The sequence below is a fragment of the Panicum hallii genome, chromosome 6 (genome assembly GCF_002211085.1).
Source record: "Panicum hallii strain FIL2 chromosome 6, PHallii_v3.1, whole genome shotgun sequence".
Classification (NCBI taxonomy): domain Eukaryota; kingdom Viridiplantae; phylum Streptophyta; class Magnoliopsida; order Poales; family Poaceae; genus Panicum; species Panicum hallii.
Window position 1 is genome coordinate 18,326,113 of NC_038047.1, and position 9,165 is coordinate 18,335,277.

The following is a 9,165-nucleotide window of genomic DNA, read 5'->3' on the forward strand; positions in this document are numbered from 1 at the left end:
ACTACTAGCTTGTCTAAATTTACTCGATCTAAATTGCAGCATCAGTATCTTGTTAGTGTGTACATTATTTCATACCCGGACTCTCTGGACAATATTTCCGGAAACTCCGGACACAAAACCCGAAGTATCCGGACATATATGTGGAGTATCCGGACATCTGTGTTACTGATAGAGTTTAAAGTCTTTTAAGTTTCAGATTAGCCTATTCACCCCCCTCTGGGCATCATGAGATCCTTTCACTAGCCGAACTAGCGCCATAAATGCCCAAATTCGTTAAACGAATTGCGTCAAATTTTTTGGCAACGAACGCACAAGATCCACTTGATTGGACCCAAAAGTCATGTTCTGGGTGATTTCGCAATGTTTCATTACTGCACGGAAATCGGTGCAAAACGGGCCGAACTGGTGCCATTAACGCACAAGTTCGCAAAACGAAGTTGCGTCGAAATTTTTCGCAACGAACGCACCCGATCCAATCTATTGGACCCAAAACTAACGTTTTGGGGCGTTTCGTATCAATTCGTTATGGCACAAAAGTCGCTGCAAAACTAGCCGAACTGGTGCCATTAACGCACATGTTCGCTAAGAGAAGTTGCATCGGAATTTTTCGCAACAAACGCACCTGATCCACTCCATTGGTCCCAAAACTCATTTTTTGTGACGTTTCGGACCGATTCGTTACGACACAAAAGTCGGTGCATAACTAGCCGAACTGGTGCAATTAACGCACAAGTTCGCAAAATGAAATTGTGTTACACTTTTTCGCAACGAACGCACCCAATCCACTCCATTGGACACAAAACTCATATTTTCGGGTGTTTTGAACCGTTTCGATACAGCACGAAAGTTGGTGCAAAACTAGCCGAACTGGCGCCATTAATGCAAAAGTTTGCTAAACGAATTGCGTCAGAATTTTTCGCAATGAACGCACCCGATCCACTCCATTGGACCCAAAACTCATGTTCTGGGTGATTTCGCAACATTTGATTTTTGCACGAAAGTCGGTGTAAAACGGGCCGAACAAGTGCCATTAATGCACAAGTTCGCTAAACGAAGTTGCGTCGTAATTTTTCGCAATGGACGCACCCAATCCACTCTATTGGACCCAAAACTCATGTTTTGGGGCGTTTCGGACTGATTCGTTACGGCACAGAAGTTGGTGCAAAATTAGCCGAACTGGCGCCATTAATGCACATGTTTGCTAAGAGAAGTTGTGTCGGAATTTTTCTGAATGAACACACATGATCCACTCCATTGGTCCCAAACCTTATTTTTTGCGGCGTTTTGGACCGATTCATTACAACACAAAAGTCGGTGCACAACTAGCCGAACATGTGCCATTAACGCACAAGTTCGCAAAACGAAATAGTGTTAGGCTTTTTCGCAACGAACGCACCCAATCCACTCCGTTGGACACAAAACTCATGTTTTGGGCGGTTTCGAATCGTTTCGATACATCATGAAAGTCGGTGCAAAACTAGCCAAACTGGCACCATTAACGCAAAAGTTCGCTAAACGAATTGCGTCATAATTTTTCACAACGAATGCTCCCGATCCACTCCAATGGACCTAAAACTCATGTTCTGGGTGATTTTGCAATGTTTCATTTCTGCACGAAAGTCGCTGTAAATGGGTCGAACTGGTGCCATTAACGCACAAGTTTGCTAAATGAAGTTGCGTTGCAATTTTTCACAACGAACGCACCCGATCCACTCCATTGGACACAAAACTCATATTTTGGGGCATTTCGGACCGTATCGTTACTGCATGAAAGTCGGAGCAAAAGTAGCCAAACTGGTGCCATTAATGCACATGTTCGCTAAGAGAAGTTGTGTCGGAATTTTTCCCAACGAACGCACCAGATCCACTCCATTGGTCCCAAAACTAAAGTTTTGCGGCGTTTCGGACTGATTTGTTATGGCACAAAAGTCGCTGCAGAATTAGCCGAATTGGTGGCAGTAACGCACATGTTCGCTTAAAGAAATTGTGTTAGATTTTGTCGCAACGAACGCACCCGATCCACTCCATTGGACCCAAAACTCATGTTTTGGGGCATTTCAAACAATTTCGATACAGCACGAAAGTCGGTGCAAAACTTGCTGAACTGGCATCATTAACGCACAAGTTCGCTAAACGAATTGCATCAGAATTTTTCGCAACAAACGCATCCGATCCACTCCATTGGACCGAAACTCATCTTTTGGGGCGTTTTGGACCGTATCGTTACTGCACGAAAGTCGGTGCAAAACAGGCTGAACAGGTGGCATTAACACACAAGTTCGCTAAACGAAGTTGCGTCAGAATTTTTCACGACGAACGCACCAAATCCACTCCATTGGTCTCAAAACTCATGTTTTGGGGCATTTCGAACCGTTTCAACATAGCACGAAAGTCGGTGCAAAACTAGCCGAACTGGCCCCATTAACGCACAAGTTTATTAAACGAATTGCGTCAGAATTTTTGGCAACGAACGCACCCGATCTACTCTATTGGACCCAAAAGTCATGTTCTGGGTGCTTTCGCAACGTTTCATTACTGCACGGAAATCAGTGCAAAGCGGGCCGAATTGGTGCAATTAACGCACAAGTTCGATAAACGAACTTGCATCGGAATTTTTCACAAGAAACGCACCCGATCCACTCCATTGGACCCAAAACTCATGTTTTGGGGTGTTTCGGACCGTATCGTTACTGCATGAAAGTCAGTGCAAAACGGGCTGAACTGGTGAGATTAATGCAGAAGTACGCTAAATGAAGTTGCATTGAAATTTTTCGCAACTAACACACCCGATCCACTCTATTGGACCCAAAACTCATGTTTTGGGGCATTTCGGACCGATTCGTTACTGCACGAAAGTCGGTGCAAAACTAGCCAAACTGATGCCATTAACGCACATGTTCGATAAGAGAAGTTGCGCCAGAATTTTTCCCAACGAACGTACCTTATCCACTCTATTGGTCCCAAAACTGAAGTTCTGCGGGGTTTCGGACCGATTCGTTATGACACAAAAGTCGGTGCAGAGCTAGCCGAACTGGTGACATCAACGCACACATTCGCTAAACAAAATTATGTTAGACTTTTTCGCAACGAACGCACCCAATCCACTCCATTGGATCCAAAACTCATGTTATGGGGCGTTTCGGACCGTATCGTTACTGCATGAAAGTCGGTGCAAAACGGGCCGATGGAGTGGATCAGGTGCATCTGTTGCGAAAAAGTCTAACACAATTTCGTTTAGCGAACATGTGCGTTAATTGCACCAGTTCGACTAGTTCTGCATCGAGTTTTGTACCCTAATGAATCGGTCCGAAACACCCCAAAATATGAGTCTAGGGACCAATGGAGTGGATCTGGTACGTTTGTTGGGAAAAATTCCGACGCGACTTCTCTTAGCGAACATGTGCGTTTATGGCACCAGTTCGGCTAGTTTTGCACCGACTTTTGTGCCGTAACGAATCGGTCCGAAACGCCCCAAAACATGAGTTTTGGGTCCAATAGAGTGGATCGGGTGCATTCGTTGCGAAAAATTTTGACTCAACTTCGTTTAGCGAACTTGTGTGTTAATCTCACCAGTTCGGCCCGTTTTGCACCGACTTTTGTGTGACATTCAGGTACTTAGAATTAAAACACACTAGAGAGAAGTACTAGAAGAGAGACCATCAAAATGTTCAAAATTCAGTGGGATCATCATTCTGAAGAAGAAGCAACTTGGGAAACCGAATCATACCTCCAACAAAACTTTCCAGACTTCCTTCAAGCCAACTCCCAAATCTGATCGTCCAATTCCATTCTGTTCCGGAATCTCTGTGACATTCAGGTAATTAGAAATATAGACACTAGGTTTTAGTGTGACAAGTGTATGTTTGCTATGGTGTATGTGTATAGCACAAAGGAATAGGGGTATAATTGTAATTCTGTAAAATATAGGTCCTTAAGTGTTAATTGGGTGAAATGGGAGATAGCATCAAGACCTAGGAAAAATATAACACTAGGTGTCAAATTTATGTCACCATAGGAAAGAAAATGTAATAGATAGATTAAATCCTAAGAAAAATAGGTCTTTATGTGAAAGGAGGGGCCAAAATATAATTAATGCAAAAATATGGGTCGCCTTTTGCAAATTAGTGAAGTATAAGAGTAACTTTCAGAGTTTACTTAAGGGCTAAAATGCAAGAATACAAGTCATCATGAGATCCCATGAAAACTTGCAAACATATCTAAAATTACATCAAATCCACCTTGGTAAGGACAAAAGAATTCAAATTCCACCTTTACTCAAAAATTTAACATGTAAAGCTGTAAACTTTGGCTTTTTGAACTTGAACCTTAAAACAATATTGTAGGGTTTGAAAAACCCTACAACTTTTATTTTGGGCTTTTCCTCATTAGACCCCTACATTAGTGGAAAATTTTTCTTTATCGAGAGGTCCCTGAGATTCCTGAGATTTGCAAACAGGTCCCTCGGACCCCCTCCCCTCTCTTCTTCTTCCTCGGGCACGTGGTGCCCTGCTCTGCTCTGCCCCCCCCCTCCTGCCGCCAGTGCAGAGCTTTCCCCCTGGCCGCCGTCGCCGCTTCACCTCCTGCTTCCCCTCCTTCCACGCGTCGCCCCTCCCCAATCCCGGCCCTATTCCCCTCCCTTGCTGCCCTTCCCCGCGTGCGCCACGACCTTTCCGAGCCATCGCCGGCCGCCACGCCCTCACCATCATTGCCAGCTCCTGCTGGTATCCTCAGCACCTCTCCCGGCCTTAACACGCGCTCCACGACCACTCTGTGACCTTGTTTACTCGTTGCCGCACTTCCTTTCCACCGCAATTTCCTTTCCCCGAGCTCACGCCTTCACCGGACCTCCGCCGCCCCTTCTGGCTACCGTCGATAGCCGCTGCTGCCGCCGCTCCACCCCAATCCAGTGCTCCTACGGCACCGCAGCGATCCACTGGTGCTCTACAGCCCGTCCAATTTCATCCTCCCGCCTCCACACCTCGTCTTCCACAGCTCCGGTTAGCTCGACTTCCGCCGCCGCCTCCTGCTCACCGTGGGCAGCTCACTCCGGGCTCTCTCGCGCCACCACAACCCCTCAGCTAGCACCACATCGACCCCGTGAAGCTCTACGACTCCCCCATTGGCTCCCTAGTGCAACACATCGACTCCTCGACGCTCGCCGGCGTTTACCCCCGCCGCCATTGTCACTGCCTCCACCGGTAGCCCCTAATCCGAGGCTTATATTCCCAATTGATTGCACCAATACCTTCCCCACGACTCACTGAAGCTCATGCACAAGTTCTTCACCGACTTCGGCCGCCGGAGCATCACCGTCATCGTTGACCCCTCCGCCGCCGCTTCGGGCTCTCATCGAGATCCCCTTTCCCGACTACCTCAACCCTCAACACGTGGTGCAATCGAACCGCCGTGAGCCCCTGAGACTTTCCCTCCCCTCGGACCTCGCCGCCGGTGACCCTCCTCGCCGGAACACGGCCGTCCAACCCCTGCTCCCCTTCTGCTTCTGGCCAAGGACCTCGGGATTAAAAGAATTGAAAGCCCAGGGGGCTATCTACAAGGCTTAAGACTCATGTGAATAGTGCATTAAGGACCCCCCTTGTGTTAATTGTGCTGCCAACTTTGAAATTCTATATCAATTCAGGGAAAAATCATAAAAATGCAAACTAAAATTTGTTGGAATCCTTATTCTGAGATCTACAACTTTTCTTATGGGTTGACTTTCATTTTATGAGTAGTTTGTGCTCTAATTTAAATACTAAGTTTGAGTAGTTGTAGGCTAAGAAAATGCATAATAAATAGCAGAAAAATGATAAAAAGGTGAAACCAATTGCATTAATCTTGTGTTAATATGTAGTACTTAGGAAAAATAAATGACCTGCTGTTTGTGGAATATTTTCATAATGTATGAGTTTAAATATGAATAATACCTATTTAACCTTATGTATTTAATATCTGTAGTTTTAAATGATCAAAAATCATGAAAATATTTTGAGGTATGATTCTTGAGTAGTATAACCTGTCCCTAAATTTACAACCTAGGGTCAAGTGTAAATCAACCAAAACAAAAAGAATATGCTATAATAATGTTATATTCTTTTCTAAATAAAATAAGTCCATGATTAAATAATGACCTAGGGTTAGTATAAGTAATTAGCAAGCAAATAGATAAAGTTATTAATAATTGGTTTAAATTTTGAAACCAACTCAACCTGTTACCTCATGCCATTAGTTAAATATTTAGGGTAACCAACCCTGCTACTTAATATAACTAGGTAAAATGATTAATACCCGATAAATGACTGCCCAGTAGAGAGATAAATGATATGTGTAAAAAGTAAATCATACTTTCGTTGGATTGCAACTTTATCGTGAAGTAAAATAAAAGGATATGCATTCCATAACTTATAACTTTGCATATCATGTAGAGTCGACTACTCTCGCCGACGGTGACTACGAACTAATCCTGCAATAAGGAGTGGAATCAGCTGAAGACCCCGGGAACGCCGTCGGAGATCTAACAGAAGTTCCGAACCAAGTTCAAAAAACTTTGACACTACTACCCCCAACCCTACGCAAGAAGGCAAGCCCCGGACATAACCCCTACTTTATTACACTGCCATCTATATTATTTATACCTATCTATGCATTATGTTTTTAGGAATTGTTTGAGAAACCCTAATTTCATTTCCTAGGAACCTGTGTATTGAACACTAGCACTTGAGTTCGAATAGCTGCTCTGCTAATAGGACCGGTAGAAGTCGGGTGATTTCCTGTCACTCGCGCGATATAGGAATTGCAATGTTTACATTCCTGTAATCACTATAAGGATGACGGACGGGATTTATATGGAGTATCATGGTTGAGATGATACCCCGTCTGTGTTGGTGAACTTGATAAGGTCGCAGTGAGTGGTAGCGGTGGTTAAGCGTTTGAATGTACTAGCCACATGCCGCGAAATATGGTAAGCGGTAAGCCTAGTCACCAATCGGCCCGAGGAGTGGACATACCTCCCACCACTCGTATTTGGTTTTTCCTGTTACTTGATTCAACGTGTTTGAATACGTGTTGTCGGGCAACCAGGAGTACGGGCGTGTAGTCGCACTACAGACGTACGTCCTGCACATTGGATGTGCGTATGGTCCTGCAGTCGCTTGTGGTGGATCTGATCCACAAGTCGGAATGAAAGGCAAACGGTTGCTTTGGAACAATCTCTGGATGTTCCAAGCGTGTGAGTTAGGTTTACCCTTGCAAGGCTAAAATTCGATTCAGGAATCGTCCGTTTCTCGTGGAGATTGAGACTGCTTGATCCCTTTACCACATAGAGTAGCAAGAGCAAATATACGGTTATCAAAGATGATGTTTGAACAAAGATTCTACCATGCTTGAATAGCTATAGGTGCTTATTTAGAATGGATAATCACAGAGAACTTGAAAGCTAAAAGTTGAAATTAAGGACCTACTCTTTGTTGCTTTTCAGCTGAAAACTCTACCCAAAACCCGAAAAGCCTTCATAAGTCTAGTTACATGGCTAAGTATACCATGAACGGGTAAGCCTTGCTGAGTATTAGAATACTCAGTCTTGCCTTGTGACTTTTTGTTCAGGTAATCCCCCTGACGACTCTGCTCTGCCTATACCGTGGTCTTACCCTCTGCCCGATGGTTGGTCTGTGGAGTGGGACCCATCCCCGGCCAACACAGCGATCGCCATACCCAGCGCCGAACCTTATACTCCCAAATAGAGGTGAAACTACCCAAAGGATGCAAGTGTAGTGTAGATTTTAAATAGGACTTCTTTAAAGTTTAAAACTTTGACAAGTTTTAAGTTAAATTCAAATCCTTAGCTCTTTTGCAATTGAACCTTAAAGTAAAGTTGTAGATCTTACTGAACTCTACACTTTTGCTTTTGGGCATATTTTCATTTGAGCTATGGTTTGAAAGTTAACAAGGCTTTACAGTGGAGTCCCTACACTTTTGACAAATTGCAGCTAGGCCCTTCTTCATCTACCTCCAGTCCCCAGCTCTCTGTTTTTCTCTCTGCCCGATCCCGCCGCCCTTGCTATCCATGTGCCAAGCACGTGCTGCCCCGCGCCGCTTCCCTCTGCGCCACGTGCCGTCCCAGCACCCGCGCCGCCTCTTCCCACCCCGCGCTGGCCCTCTCCTCGATCCTCCACGTCGCGCCACCGCCGCCCGAGCCGCCACGCATCCCGCGGTACTTTCTCCATAAACCATCAACCCGTGATTATACTTTTTGATTCTGGTGCAACCCATAGTTTTATAAGTTCAAAATGTGGAACAAAAGTAGGCCTGGATATCTATCCTACTAAAGGGGCCTATGTGATTGCAACTCCTAGCGGTAAAATTGCATCAAATCAAATCAATCTATCCTACTAAAGGTGCCAATTCAGTTGGGTAGTAATCTGATAAAGACAGATTTACTATTATTGGACCTAGAAGGAATGGATATCCTTCTAGATATGGATTGGATGACCAGGCACCGAGTGTCATTAGATATCTCTTCCCGAGCCGTGGAGATAGATTCATTCGATCATGAACCTACTATTCTCTATCTTCCACAACGGGAATGCAATAACTCTTATGCCTATGCTATAGAAGGGATTAAGTTAAAGGACATCCCTATTGTTTGCGAATACCCAGATGTTTTTCCAGATGATTTGCCTGGAATGCCCCCGGACAGAGATATTGAATTTGTTATAGAACTCCAACCCGGCACAGCCCCCATCTCTAAGAGGCCCTATCGTATGCCATCCAATGAGCTGGCAAAATTGAAAATCCAACTCCAGGACCTCCTTGATAAGGGTTACATTCGTCCAAGTGCTTCACCATGGGGTTGTCCAGCCCTATTCGTAAAGAAAAAGGACAATAGCTTAAGGCTATGTGTAGATTATCGTCCTCTCAATGCGGTAACCATCAAAAACAAGTATCCTTTGCCCCGCATTGATATTCTATTTGATCAGTTAGGCGGAGCTAAAGTATTCTCTAAGATTGACCTTCACTCCGGGTATCATCAGATCATGATCAGGTCAAATGACATTCCAAAAATAGTCTTTTCCACCAGATATGGACTCTATGAATATCTGGTAATATCGTTTGGTCTTACCAATGCCGCAGCATACTTTATGTATCTTATGAACTTTGTCTTTATGCAAG